The sequence below is a fragment of the Mustela putorius genome, unplaced genomic scaffold (genome assembly GCF_011764305.1).
Source record: "Mustela putorius furo isolate JIRA1106 unplaced genomic scaffold, ASM1176430v1.1 tig00001069_pilon_pilon_pilon, whole genome shotgun sequence".
NCBI lineage: Eukaryota > Metazoa > Chordata > Mammalia > Carnivora > Mustelidae > Mustela > Mustela putorius.
The window spans coordinates 3,504,228-3,518,825 of NW_025421558.1; the positions used below are offsets into that span (position 1 = coordinate 3,504,228).

Genomic DNA, 14,598 nt, shown 5'->3' on the forward strand with positions numbered 1-14,598 from the left:
AGATTGAAGCCATGAGGGTACCAGCCATCTCCTTCAATGCAGAGCGCAAGGGCTCCAGGTTTTCATTCACATTCCCTGAGGTCTGGGAGCTTTGGCCAGGACTCAAACTCCATTCCTGATGCCCGACCTTTGTAGTGGTGCTTCTCAGCCCTGGTAACTTAATGAAATCTGCTGAGAGGCTTTAAAAGATAACTGATGTCTGGATCCTCCCCATGGAGATTCTGATTTAAATGGTCTGGATGCAACTTGTGCATCAGTTGTTTTAAAAAGCCTTCGGGTGATTCTAAAGTGCCATCAAGGTGGAGAACTGCTTTAGGACCACTTCTGAGAGCCTTGGGTGGTGTGAGACACCTCAGGGAATTAACGGTGAATAATAATACGTAGTGGTATAAACAACCCATTAAAGTTTATGAAAACAGCAAAAATGAATGATTCTTTAAAGGATCTGCTAAAGAGTAGTTTATTATAACAATACAACTAAAAAAATCCCAGAATTGTTGATATAACCACTAGAAAGCCAGGGTGTGTATATGTTGGGGAGGAAGTGGGGGAGGTGTGTACACCTGCAGGCAGGCTCCCAGACACCATTAAAAAGCATGGAAGGGTCCTCTTCAAGGTTGGGGGTGGAGGGACCACCAAAGGAAAATGAAGAAAAGAGCCTGAGTAAATTCTGGTATCTTCCCAAAATACTAGATAACAATCGAATAGCCTATTTGGTCTGTTCCGTGAATATATTCTTCCAGAAAAGAAGCCCTCTCTTAAAGAAATGAAAGAATTAATTTTGTAATATCTTGCCCATATAAGGTTTCACTGAGAAATACTAAATTGGGTTGTATTCACTCTATATTCCTCCTAAAAGTTGACCCCTGTTCCTATTAATCTCTCCCTTGTCCTCGAGGACCCTTTTGTCAGTTAACAAATATGCCCATGTGTTGATTTCTAGTTTGCACACATGGGTAACTGCCATCTTCCCAAAAGAATTGTAAGCACAGATCAACAACGATATATTTTACTTTGACAAAAGCTATATCTGAATCCTGCCCACTGCCTTGCAAAGGGAGGTAAGTTGAGTAAATATTACTGAAAGAAATTTAAAAGAAATGCATTTTTAAAGAGATAAAAGAAACAAAGAAAAAGAAAATAAGAAAAAGAAAAAAGCTTTTCTTAAAGAAACAAAAATAAATAAAATGACTTTAAATTCCATGTGACTTTACAGAATAAGCACAAAGGGAAAAATGTAAGACATACAAGGGCAAGAGTTAATTAAACAAATTCCTTTACTAAATAGAGGCTAAAATCCACAGTCTTGAAAGCCTGTAAGTTCAGAAACATGCAATACTAAAATCTATCCAAGGGTCCTTCTCAAGGTCCCCTACACAACTTTTCTTGCCCAGACAAGGCCACACTCTCATCATCGAAGCGAGGACAATCCTACAAGGCTCCCTAGGCCTCCCATTCATACATATCCGCCCAGTGAAGGAAGCAACACACTTCCATTATATGGAGGGTTTGATTGTTAAGTTTTGAAATTTGTGCTCTATTTTCTCTGACCACCATCAAACCAGAAAATCCATTCTCAAATTTTTACCCTTTCTAGTTAATACAAATACATTCCAATCCTAGAATAGGCTAACAGCAAGACTAACCTGGGAGTGCCAGTCCAATCCAAAGCTACTAGAACGGTCATTTGTCACTGTTACATGTAACTGACAGACTATTTTGGTCGACCAGAAATTGGCTGGAAGCCACTAGACAAGTGTCAAATATGTTCTCAATAAATTCAATCTGTGGCACTCAGCTGAATTTTTTTATTTTTGTTTCTTTAAGGAAAGGCATGCTGTTCTAAAAATTAGAAAGAAATTTGGGGAAAAGGAGGTTAATGTAAACAAAGACAAGAGCTTATTAGAGGAGTAGATACTCCTCAACTGACAGAAAATCGGTATGTTCGAGAAGCCAGTAGAATCAAATTGGCCAAAACACAGAAAATATATTTACCCTCAAGGTCTTCAACCAGGAAGTCACCTAAGCCACAAGTATCTGCTTTGTGCCTCTTGAGCAGCAGGCACTGTGGTCAGCCTCAAGAGGACAAACTTATAAAACACAGACCCAACCCCCACAATTGGGTAGAAGGATTCCCACAATGATATATTCAATAACTAGAGATTGGAAAAGTATTTCAGAAAATTTTATCAATAAGCAAGGCAATACACACAGGGGGTGCATTTCTGCCTTTAACATTGTGGAAATCAGGAAGGAATTAGGCAGGAGACATGGCCCTCCCTCTAGGTCTGTCAGATCCCCTCTTTTAAATTTCCACTCCTCCCTGGTGTTTGTCAAAATCAGCAAGGACAAGGGTTCATCAATAGTCCTTCCCCAGCAATCAAAGGAAATCAATCAGCATGGCCAGCCCACCTGATCCCATCAGATGATCCCCACTCTGTGCTCCTCCTGTCCAGGGGAAAAAAAGCCTAAGAATGACCCACAATAGAAGAAACGGAACACTCCCAATATTATCCTTTCCCTCTGGCCCCAGAGGAAAAAGCCCACCCATCAGTTAACCAGACAGATGTGGAGTGTCACGAATGCCACACCCAGCTCCACAAAAGGTAAGAAAAAACTACCTTGGTCCTATTTGCACTATGAGCTATAAATAGAGCATAACACAACAGCCACCAGGAGCACTCCTCAGACCAGCTGGAAATGACTAAATACCCTCTCCTCACTGGTAATTGCCTACTTCTTTCTATTTGACATAATTCATCAACCAGATTACAGCAGGTCATTCTGCAACATATGAAGAAAGCAAGGATAAGGTAACCTGACACATCAAAATGTTCCTCTGTGAGCAGCCTGAAGAGCTGCTTTACAAAAAGCTGTGAGCTGGCAAAATAACCATATAGCATACAGGTCAGTGGGCATCCACTCTGCTTATTGCTACTCATTTCATTTTTGAGTAGCTCAGCACAACTGTAATTGCTAGTTAACAGACAGACTGGGTCCTGACTGCTAAAAAAAAAAAAAAAAAAAAAAAAAAAAATTCCCAAAAGGAGTCTGCCAAGAAGCAAAATAAATAAAATGGGGGGGTGGGGGGGGGGGTGGAGCAAGGGGGTGTTGATCCCCAGTCACTGGTCAACAAATACTGGCTGTGAAAATCCTGCAGCTACAAGGGATGCAGCCAGCCCAGCAGCCACTGATTTCTGATCTCTGAGCCCCCTGCCTTTCATGTGGAGTTCTCTGTGTGGTTAAGATATGAAGACATTACAGCTGGACAGTTCTGGGAACTTTCTCATCCCAGTGCACTGTGCATAGACACTGGCCCCAGCAGCATTCACTGTCCAAGTTCCAAAAAGGAAACCACATGGATTCATGATTAAATATCAGCATTCGGTTTAATTCTAAGAGACAACTTTGCTCCTTGTAAAATGTTAAAAACCCTTCCCCCACTCCAACCCTATTAGGAGAAAAAAATCACATCAAAGCGCTGAAGTTATTATGCATTTTTTGTCTTTGTCTCTTGGCGCCCTGGTTTTCTTGGCTGTTCTTTATTCTCTCACTGCTCAACTGCTCCAATTTAGGAATAAGAACTTAAAAAAAAAAAGAAAGAGAGAAAGAAAAGAGAAAGAAAACAGGAACAGTTGCCTCTGTGCAATTCCCAGGATTCTGCAGAATTTCCATCTCTCAATCCTTCTCCCTCTTCCATCCCCTCCCTTCCTTGCCTTCTCAGATTCAAATCTTCACGTCACAAACCAGAACACCATTCAAGCCTCCCATAAACGTTAAGAGAAGTTCAGTGCCCGAAGGTAGAGGCGAAATCTGGGCTCCCCTTGGGCGACACTGACAAGGGGGAACCTCAAGTCCTCAATTCCTAGATGGCGGGCTTCCCCATTCCACCACCTGAACTTGCCGCCTGGATCCCAGGCAAAGTCGTCTGCAGATTTTCTGGCCGGTTCTCAGTCCCTGCATTTATTTTAACTCGGCCCAGGCGCAATCAGAGAGAATCTAATCCTGGCAACAAAGCCAGGAGCACAAATCCACCGTGATGAACTGGTCGGCCCGCTCCCCCGCCCCCTTCCTCCCACCGCCCGCGACTCGCCTTTGAAAAGACAAGCGTTGGGGGCAGAAAATTAATACGTCCGAAGCTAGCTAAAGAAAAGCGGCAGAATACAAAGTGGCCGGGAGTGGTCTGGGTTTCGTGGTTTGCTTATGCGTTATCTTTTTTAAACAAGGACCCACCGAGGTGAACCCGGACCGGTCAAGCCCTGGGTGGGAGCGTCGAACAGCCCCCGGCGCCGCGCACACCGCTCGTCCCCCGCCCCCTCTGCCGCCTGGCTGGGGCCGGGGCGAGTGGGGGAGGTTCGCGCGGGTTTGTCTGACACTTGTAAATGGAAGTGGGATCCAACTTGGAAAACAAACGCGCCGGAGTCTGGGGGCGGGAAGGAGCGGGAGGAGGGATGAGGAGGAGAAAAGAATCTTCAATCATTTGCGCGGTCCGCGCTTGCCTCCCTCCCGCCCGGGTGGCCGCAGGTTCGCCCAAACCCGAAGCGGAATCCCAGTGGGCGCCCGGCGGCGATGAGAACCGGCCGGAGACCGAGGCGGGCGGAGTCTGCCAGCCGCCACCCGCCGCCGCCACCGACCACCACCGCCGACCGCCCACGCTCCGGGGCCGCAGGCGCCTCTCCCGGCCGCGAGCCTCTCCTAGCCCCACAAGGCGACCTCGCCCGGTCACCGCAGGCTCTCTCGCTCCTCACATCCATTCAGGAACCCCCTTCCATTGCCCGGTTGGCCCCCATTATTACGAGGAGCTGCAGTCGCAGGATGCCATCATCTCTCTCTCTCTCTCTCTCACACACACACACACACACACATCCCGGGGGCGCCCACCCCTTTCCTCTTGTCGCAGGCTACCCTAGAGGCTCCCTCAGCTCGCGGCCAAACTCTCGCCACCCCCGCATCCCAGCCCCAAGCGCACCGCCGCCTACGACAGTGGAGCAAGGGAAAGTGCACAATCAAAGTTGCCTTCCGCGGAGCCTAATTCAGGTCAATGTTTAACCATCTCGGAAAGCACGCGCGACAACAGTCAGCGGGAGAAGGGAGGGAGGACTAGACCACAGCACCTCTAAAAATACCCGGGCTCGTCGCCTCGCGCACGCCCGGGGGCCGGATGCACTTTAGCTCAGCGACCCCCACTGGCGGAATCCTGGCGCGCAAGGCGCGCGGCGCGAGGACGGTCCCGGCCGTCTCCGCAGCTTCCCGGGCGCTCTCCCTCAGATCCCGGCCTCAGCCCCGCACCCACAGTCGTCCTGGCTGGGGGGGTCCATCCACACCCGTCCGGGAAGGGGCCCCCAGCGCAGAGCTGGCGCGTCCTCGCGTTCCCGCCTCCCGACCCAGAGAGGGAGGCAACGCACCCCCGGGGCGGTGAGACCCGCGCCGCTTTCTTTTCAAAGACAAGCAACCTTCACGCGTGCAAGCCCGCCCGCCAAAAATCATGCACTCTCCCTAGGCGCTCTGTTTCCTTCTCCCTGTGAAGGTAACAAGAAAAATCCTCCCTCCCAGCCACTCTGTTAAAAGCTGGCGCCCCAGTCCGAGAGCCGCTGCCTCTCGGAACATTTCATCCTGCCCGCGACCCCGGCAAGCCGGAGTCAAGCGTGGAGCTGACCTGCAGATCGTCCAGAAACCCCTTTCACTCCCTAGCGAAAGTGGAGTCTGGGCCCCCTGCTCCGCCCTGCATCTCTGCTAGCAACGACCCAACTTGCGCCTCCAGGTCGCCCAAGTGCATCCATCGGCATCTGAACATCGCCGCTGCGCCCGTCAGGCACCAGCTATCAAATAGGCTAGCAGCCTGGATCCTCCTATCCACCTGCAACCGGCGGCCGGGGCTTGGGGGACCCAGGGATAGGTGTACTGATCCGCAAGCCCCCTCGCGGCCCTCCTCAAACGCTCAGCCTCAAACTTGGCCAACTCTCCATGCCAACCTCCCGGCTACTGCCGCAAGACCGAGCCTCTCTTCCCTCCTGGCGGCGGCGGCTCGGAGCTGTGCCGAGGCAGGAACTTTACAAGGTGAAAAGTTTCCCCACGCGCTCCGTCGGCTCTCGCCTGCCCGAGCCCACCTCGCAGCCCATCTGCACCCGGCAGCTGGAGCTGTGCTCCTGGAAGCGCGCTTCGGCTGGTGCACCGGGCAGCCAAATAATTACGCTAAAATCCCCACGCACCCTTGCTTTCGCCGGCGATCTACGGCTCCACCAGGCGCAGCCTCCGTGGTCTTCCTCTCCGAGAGCTCCAGCCCAGGACTAGCCGGCCGCCCGGCCGCCGCCGCCGCAGTGCACGCCGCGCGCTCTCCCGGACTGGAGCCGCGGGCAGAGGCGCTCGGCGTTCGGAGGCTCGCAGGCGGAGGAGGGGAAGCCGGGAGGAGGAGAACGGCAGCGGGAGGAGGGGGACGGGGCGCGAGATCCCAATCCGCAGCCCAGATCACAGCGCAGCCTGCTGGGAGCAGCGCCGGCTCTCGTGTCTGCTCCGTGCTGCCGCCGCCGCCGCTACTGCTCGCCGCCTGGCTGCTCCCAGCTCCCCATCACAGCCGACGCCGACGCACAGCCAAACCCCTCTCTCGTCGCCCCCTCTCGCTTTTCTCTCGCTGTCTCCTCCTCCCAAACCTCGAGCGAAAAGGGCGAGGGGGAGAGAAGCCTTGGCGTCCGGGCCGACTCGCGATCTCGGAGCGCCGCGAGGAGGGAGGGCGGAGGGGAGGGGGTTGTGGGAGAGGCGCTGCGAGCTGGAGGGCGCTCCCGGCGCGGGGCCTGGAAGCTGGACTAATTTTAGAGCGCGAGTCTTCCCCCACCGGTCTCTCGGGGCTCGAGGAGAACACCAGCGCGCCTTCCTGCCTCGCCTAGAGCGTGGTGCCGGCTTCAGGGAGCGCGCACACACCGCTCTCAGTGGGATCAGCACCGCGGCCCTGCGCAGAGATCAAGCTCCCGTTACCCTCCGAGGACAGAGGAGGAAACTGAGGCACGTCGAGGTTAAAATGGCTTCTCTAAGATCCCATGGTTAGTTTGTAGCGTGAAGACTAAACCATCAAACGTTGCACCTAGATTCTAAATGTGCTTTCCAGACAGGGCTCTTACGTACTACTTTGAACATGTTTGAATCCTGGGGTCATCTGATTCCCTGTGGAGAAGGGAGTAGTATTCAACCGCAAAGGTAACGGGGTGCATTCTCTTTCCTCCTTCCCTGACCCCAAATGGTTTTAAACATTTTTGCCGAAATGAAAGGAGCGGTACTCTGAAGAGAATGAGTGATTCATTTGCGACTTGAGTTGCAGCTCCAACCTGCCATACTCCTGTTCAAGTAACTTCTGCGCCCACACCCCTCCTAGTACTCGCAGACCACACCCACACGTCCACACTCTGATGCACCAGAGCCTACACTGGTCCCCCGCTCTGTGTATCCTCGCACTTCTGCCTTTCTTTCCCAGGAAAGGAGAGAGGCAGTCTTAGCACCCGCCTCCCCCTCCCCATCTACACCCCCACACACAGCAACACACATCTGTCCCGTAAAGCAGCACACAAACAGGCGCGTGGACTCAGATGCTCTCTCCCAGGCGCTCCCCACCCCCGCCAACTCTAGTACTGGCACCCGCGGGAGAGGCGCGCTGGGCCTGCAGATCTATCCTCCAGAAGAAATCCTTACTCTTTCAACCATGAAATTCTCTCTGGGGAGTAAGGTGGGGGTTGTTGCTGGAGGGGGTGGGGCTTTGTGCTCCCTCACTAGAGCGAGCCCTTTGAATAGACACTTGAGTTTATCTCTCGGTCCTTCCAGCTCTCAGCCTGGGGCCTCTGCCCTGGTTGCCACCACACAATGGCCCCGCTACTCCCCACGGGTGGAAAGTTCCCCTTGAAAGTCTCCAGCAGCCTCGCTGCCTAGACTGCTCCATAAAGCACCGGCATGCTCTGGTCACTCTGCCCCGGAGAGTTTAATGTGAATACTAAAGAACACTGACAGCTCCCCATACATCAGCTAATTCAGAGGTAATAGGCATGATGTAACCTCAGGCTTCATTGTCACAGAAGGCCAGAAGATGGGTCTGGAATGAGGGAAACCACTCTCAGGGCTAGGAAGTCTCACCTGCCCTCCAAAATGTGATCATTTGAATACTTTTATTCTGATTTTATTTTTATTTCAGCATCTTCCGAAAGCATTGAAAACTTTATTATCATATAAATATGTCTCTGGCATGGCATTTTCCTCTCCACAACAGGATGTGGCTAACTGTGAATCAGAGATATTAATGAATCAATGTATTTCCTACCTGAGTGCTTCTATGCAAGCAAGCACTGAAACAAGCTGGCTCCTGAAACTAGGCATTGAGGTAGAGTTAGCTGGTGGTGGTTTGGCCAGTAGGATGCTCATGGAGAGAGCGCTGGCAAGGGACATGGCATCTTCCACCGTCTTCCTGGGAATACTGCCAGCTGTGTGTAGGTGCGGCCTCTGCTGCCGCTGCTGGTGATGCTCCTGGATTCCAGCTCCTCAGACTGTTCTCTTATGCCTAGGAGGCACCTTACAGATAAGTACAGAAATCTGTCTAAATTTCAGCCTCCCCTATCCCAAGGCAGTACACTGATAATAAAGTAAACAGTCTTTACTCCCAGGGCAGACATAAGCCATTATAGCCAGTGGGTAAGAGATTTCCTGCAAGGATGATAGAGTGGTTTATCTAGTGGGACATCCCTCTGGTCATTTCAGACCTCCAGAGTAGTTCATACTCATTTACTACTGATTGTATTAGAAGACTCTTTTCTTCCTTTAAAAATGCCTACTGCGTGCTGATACCCAGTGCTAGTACTGGGGTAGGCACAGACTGGATAATGTAGTAGGCTATGTGACAGCAAGAATCTCTTCATCATATTCATATTTCTATGCCCAGTTCCCTACACAAGGCCTGACACACCCGATGAATATTCATCACAGAAATGAACAGATAATGAAAGCTGGAGACTCTTTTGCTAGACCCAGTGAGCAGGATGTACAGGACATTAAAGCCCATACAGGAAAGGAAGCCAGCAAATGAAAAACTGTGACTCTATGAAAAAATAACGTTCTTTCTATCTCACACCTCCCATGTACCATTTCAGATCCTCGGAGCCTAGTGTGTGTTTTAGGCACTGCAAGAGCAACCAGTTCTAAGTGGGCTCCAGCCAGCTTCACATAGGTACAGCCTGGCAATGCCTTGCTCCAAGGCCTATCTCGCATCTCTCCCCCCTACCCAGAGGCTTCTTGGTTGAAATTTCGGTGTACACGAAAACCCACAAAGAATCATTACAGATAAATACCCCATGGTAAATCTTTGTCTAATGGGAGATGGGGGCCCATGGATAAATGCTCCCCTTTTTATCTTCTGACAAAGGATCCTGAAATGCGTAGTATAGAGCTCCTTAGTTGGTCTTGCTGAATTAAGCAACCAGTCACCTAAATCAGTGGCCGGTTGGTAACACAGCCTGTACTGGTTCTTCATCTTTTGCTTGTTCCATCCCTGGAATCACACTCCCCAGTAAAGTATGTTCAGTAAGTCCTTGTGGCAGGCAGGCTCTACTTTCTGGCACACCTGACTACTGCCACCAATCCAAAATATTTATATCAAGAAAAAGAATATTTACAACAAGGAATAGTCAAATGATTTTTCAAAATGCCCTATAACACACACACACACACACATACACACACACACACACACACACACACGGGCTCCTCTTTGTGATCACTTCTATCCTGCCCAGTTTGTTCTTATTAATCCCAATCATTTTGTTTTTGTGTTCATAAAATCAATAATCTAGGAAGTAATAATCTGGTGTGATATTTGAGGAAGCACCTACTTTATTGTTAACTTTCCACAAATATTCGATAATGGTTTCCTTTACAGAAGAGTTTGTTTCCTCAGTGGGCTATTAAGGAAAATGGTAGAATTTCCCTCATTAAAGTATTTAATCAAAGGATAGGTGCTTATCAACTTGGGGTAAAACTGGTTCATTCAAGGAACTGGTAATACAAATTTTTGAAAACAGATAAAATCAAGTTATATTGTAACAGGGAGTCAACTTAAGGTGGTCATAAAGTGAGCCGGCCCTGAAGGGAAGGGAAACTGAGTTGGGATTCTCATTTTTTGGGGCGCCTGGGTGACTCAGGGGGTTAAGCCTCTGCCTTTGGCTCAGGTCATGATCTCAGGGTTCTGGGATCGCTTAGCGGGGAGCCTGCTTCCCCCTCTCTCTCTGCCTGCCTCTCTGCCTACTTGTGATCTCTGTCAAACAAACAAACAAACAAATAAATAAATAAATATCTTAAAAAAAATTCTCATTTTTTCCACCTTTAATCTGTTTTATCTGGGGTAAGTACCTTCCCTAAGTCTCAGTTCCTTATATGTAATATAGAACCTATACTGGTATCTATCCAATAAAATTATCTTAAGAATAGGGGCGCCTGGGCGGCTCAGTGGGTTAAAGCCTCTGCCTTCAGCTCGGGTCATGATCCCAGGGTCCTGGGATCGAGCCCCACATTGGGCTCTCTGCTTGGCAGGGAGCCTGCTTCCTTCTCTCTCTGCCTGCTTCTCTGTGATCTCCGCCTGTCAAGTGGGTAAATAAATCTTTAAAAAAAAAATTATCTTAAGAATAAATAAGGTAATTCATAAAAGCATGTATTCAACATATAGTAAGCACCTAATGCATTTCAACTATTATTATTCTTTTAGAGACAAATCATAAAGCAACTATTTTATATCTTCTGAACTTAAAGTCAATGTTAGAAGCCAGAACAAAATTTCAGACTCTACCACTATCCATTCCATGCTAATATTTTATGATTCTAATCCCAGATCTGAAGTGGTATTTTCTTATCCACATAGTTACAGGACAGACTTTTATTTAAATACAGCAAAAGGATAATGTTCCAGATATTCAGTATCATGCAATCCATTACACACACACAGACACACACACACACACACACATCATGCAATCCATTACACACACACATATACACATACATACATACATACATACATATATAGTGGGTGGGAACATTTATTTATCCTGTTTTTGCTCCTTTTTTTAAACCTTCGTAGATTTCAAAATTACCTTTTACAAAATGACATTATATAATTATGTAATAAAAATGACATATACCATATACTTCATACATGACTATAATTATAACTCAAATATTTTTATAGAAAAATGTTTCTGCTCATTCCTCCTCACTATAAAACATGGAAGAATGTAAAAGCTACATTGGATACACCTTGTCCTGCTGGCTCTTAATGTTGTTGGGGTCACAGGCCTCTTTGATGAAACTAACAGAGCCTCTTGTTAAAAATACACCCATACATGTTTTTGCATCCTTTTCAGAAGGCTCTGAGTGCCTCTGAAGTCCCCTTAATAGAATAAAGATTAAGGAAAATATTGTGCATAAAAAACTTTAGCCCAGAACTCAAGTCCTGTATCTTCAAGGTGTTACTTACTGTGTTAACATTCTTTTTCAAAATGTGCTATTTAAAGGAAAGAATATGAAGAACTGCAGGGGTTTCTGAAGCGAACTTGGATAATCCCAAACTCTTAAGAACCCACTCTTAAAACAAGTATTTGTAGGCAAGGCCACCTTTGTTGGGGACCCAGTATGCAACTATAAATTCTCTGAATTAACCTCCACTTGGACTACAAAGCTTATTAAAAGATAAGTAATTAAAAATTCAACACTAGGGCACCTGAGTGGCTCAGTCGATTAAGCATCTGCCTTCAGCTCGGGTCATGATTCCACAGTCCTGGGACTGAGTCAGACTTCTTGTTCAATGGGGAGTCTGCTTCTTCCTCTGCCTGCTGCTCTCCCTGCTTGTGCTTTCTCTTTCTCTGAAAAGAAACAAATAAAATATTTTTAAAAATTAAAAATAACAATTCTCAGTAAGTAAATTGAAACAACCTTAACTGCAGATTTTTTAGTACTTAGACCTAAAAAGATCTTGTTACAGAGGATTATTTTATTATTGGTGCTTTTTAGAATTGTAGGTATACAGTAATACTGAAAAGCAGACTGACTTTTCAAACTTTCTTTTTAATTCTCTACAGATAATGCTTCCACCCAACCTATTACTTGCACACTTCTCCTACTGCCTCCCCATGACCATGCACACCACTGATTATACCTGCATGGGGCCTTCTTTGCCCTTAACTATTCTAAAGGCTGATGGATCCCAATCCCCCTTATTTTGAAACAACAACCAGACATGCTTGGACAGACTAACTACTTGATTTTCACCAAATAAACTGTCTTACCAACTGTTCTCATCGTTGGAGAAATTTATTTTTATACCCCAGTCTTTGGCTATGACTCTCCCCTCTTTGGTTACACAGAGATTAATAATAAATGTGATTTCAGACATTCATTTTTAAAACATCTATATTTTTAACACAATTCTACATTCTTCAGGCCAATCTTTTTTCCCCCTTATTCATTCATTCATTTAAAAAATACTTTCAAACAGTTATGTAGTTGGCTTTCTGCTAAGTGCTGGGGATCTAGCAGGATCCTTATTATAAGATCCTTATTATAAGGATCTTATTATAAGATATCTGCCCTCTTGTGTCTTTGGGCCAGTAGAGAAGTTACCATTTATCAGAAGATCATATAAGGACACGTAACAGAGAGAAGGGCTACAAATGAACGCTTCAAGTTGTTTGCTTGATGATCACCACCACCTCAGAAAGGAGGACTTTTCATTCCTCTCTCTATAAAGTGCATTTATAAACTATACTGAGCTAAAGTTCAACACTCACTATGGCCATTATGCAAACAGCATATTTAATGTTAAACCAGATAAATGTTTTGACATAATCTTACAAATGACAAATGCCATCAAATCCTGAGGTATTAACAGTTTCAGGATCCCACTTGAACATCTTCACCAAACGTTTTCATCTACCCTTTTGGCCTCTTATGAGACCTTCTTTTCCTCAAGTATCCTGAGATGAAACTTTAGAGGTTTTTATTCAAAATCGCTGCTTTTAAAATTATTTACACATTATGGGTACTTATTACCTGCCCCTATATTTTGGTACAATAGATAAGTTGTGAATGAAATATGCTTAATGTGGGCTAATCTGATTAGACCACAATTTATAACATATTTCTGTGGGAAAAGCATTCTGAGTTTGAAACAACTGTCTTACAGACTTCTAGAACATTACCTGTTTGTAAACTAGGATGTTCCTTTACCAATCAAAGGTTAGGTTGCTATGTAATATAAAAGTGAGGTAACAATTTATTAAGTTCCATAAAATCTAAGAGCTAGAAAAGTAGAGTTTACTTCCCTCACTGTCTTTTAATTTGCTTACATGTCACAGCTGCTTATTATTTCTGTCTTTACTTACTTCCTTAGTATACTGTCAAAAAGTCATCTTGGCACAGAAGGGAGAGTTTTGTCTACTTGCTAATATGTGGTCTTCTACTTCATTTTTTGACTGATGAAGAAAGGAAACTTAAAAAGAAATCCATCTAAACTAAGGAGCCCCCAAACCAAAGGAAAAAGCCTTTCTAAGAGGTTGGTGAACAACTTACAGCAATTCATTTTTTTTTAACTTGATCTTAATCGAATCAGCCAAATATTATTAAAAATAAACATTGGCATATTGTCCTAAATGAAGGAACGTAGATTCCCCCCATTTTCATTTTTGAATTCATGAAAAGATCTACTTACTCTTATTTTTTGGATACTGTAGCTAAACAAGCTAATATCAATTCCATTTTGCCAGGCCTGGTGTTAGCCATGAATGTGAGTATAGTTTTTTAAAAAAAAATGAGCTGCATCAGACGACTTGTATAACAAAAACAACACTTTGAACCAGCACCTTGCTGCCCAGGCCTGTTGTCAACGGAAGCTGGAAGACCATCATCTATTTTCATACCTGATAACTTTGTTCACCCGAAAATAACTACTTCCCCAATACAGTTGATTTTCAATAAAGCGAAAAAGCTACTGATTATGAGGAAGTAGCAGGTTCAAGGAGTTGATAATCGGATTCAGGGTTTTTCTTTGTTTTGTTTTGTTTTTTTTTTTTTTATTTCAAAATCTGCCAGCCTAAATTCAAACCAGGTTTGTGGTGACTAAAAGTTCTTTTCCTTTGGCTCCAATTTAGGAGTCCACTTGAATCGAGTTATTTCTTTAGTACTTTAGTATTTTCCACTGGGCAGATAAGGTCATTGTAGAGTACCTGTATAATTGCTGATCAGAAGCATTGCATTCCTACACTGAAAACCTACTATGTGCAGAGGGGCAGAGGACTTCGAGTCCAGGTGGACTCTCTGTGTTCCCAATGGAACCCGGTCTTTACTTCTGTGGTATCACTTCTCACAATGCCTTATCCACATCTTCATCTGGTTGTGTCCATCTCTCCACCAGACTGGGAGCCTCTTTAAGGGTATAAACGGGTCTTTATCTCGAGATCACCAAGATAAGCATCACACAGTGGGTGCTCGACAAAACACTTGTTGAATGAACATCTTAGTAGTAGTTTGGGTTTTTGAGAGATGGGCAGAAACGTGATTGCCATAGGAAGCATCACATTGCTTTCA

The 14,598-nt window shown here is 46.1% G+C and overlaps 1 protein-coding gene across 2 annotated transcripts in view; it reads right to left on the reverse strand.

Moving 5' to 3' along the window:
• Positions 1-6,282, reverse strand: part of FAT3 (FAT atypical cadherin 3) — a 660,150-nt gene extending 653,868 nt beyond the window's left edge. For both annotated transcript variants that reach the window (XM_004763574.3, XM_004763573.3), the window contains exon 1: positions 6,210-6,282. The gene's annotated coding sequence lies outside the window, so the exon portion shown is untranslated. The remainder of the gene's footprint in view (positions 1-6,209) is intronic.
• Between the last annotated feature and the right edge of the window lie 8,316 nt (positions 6,283-14,598).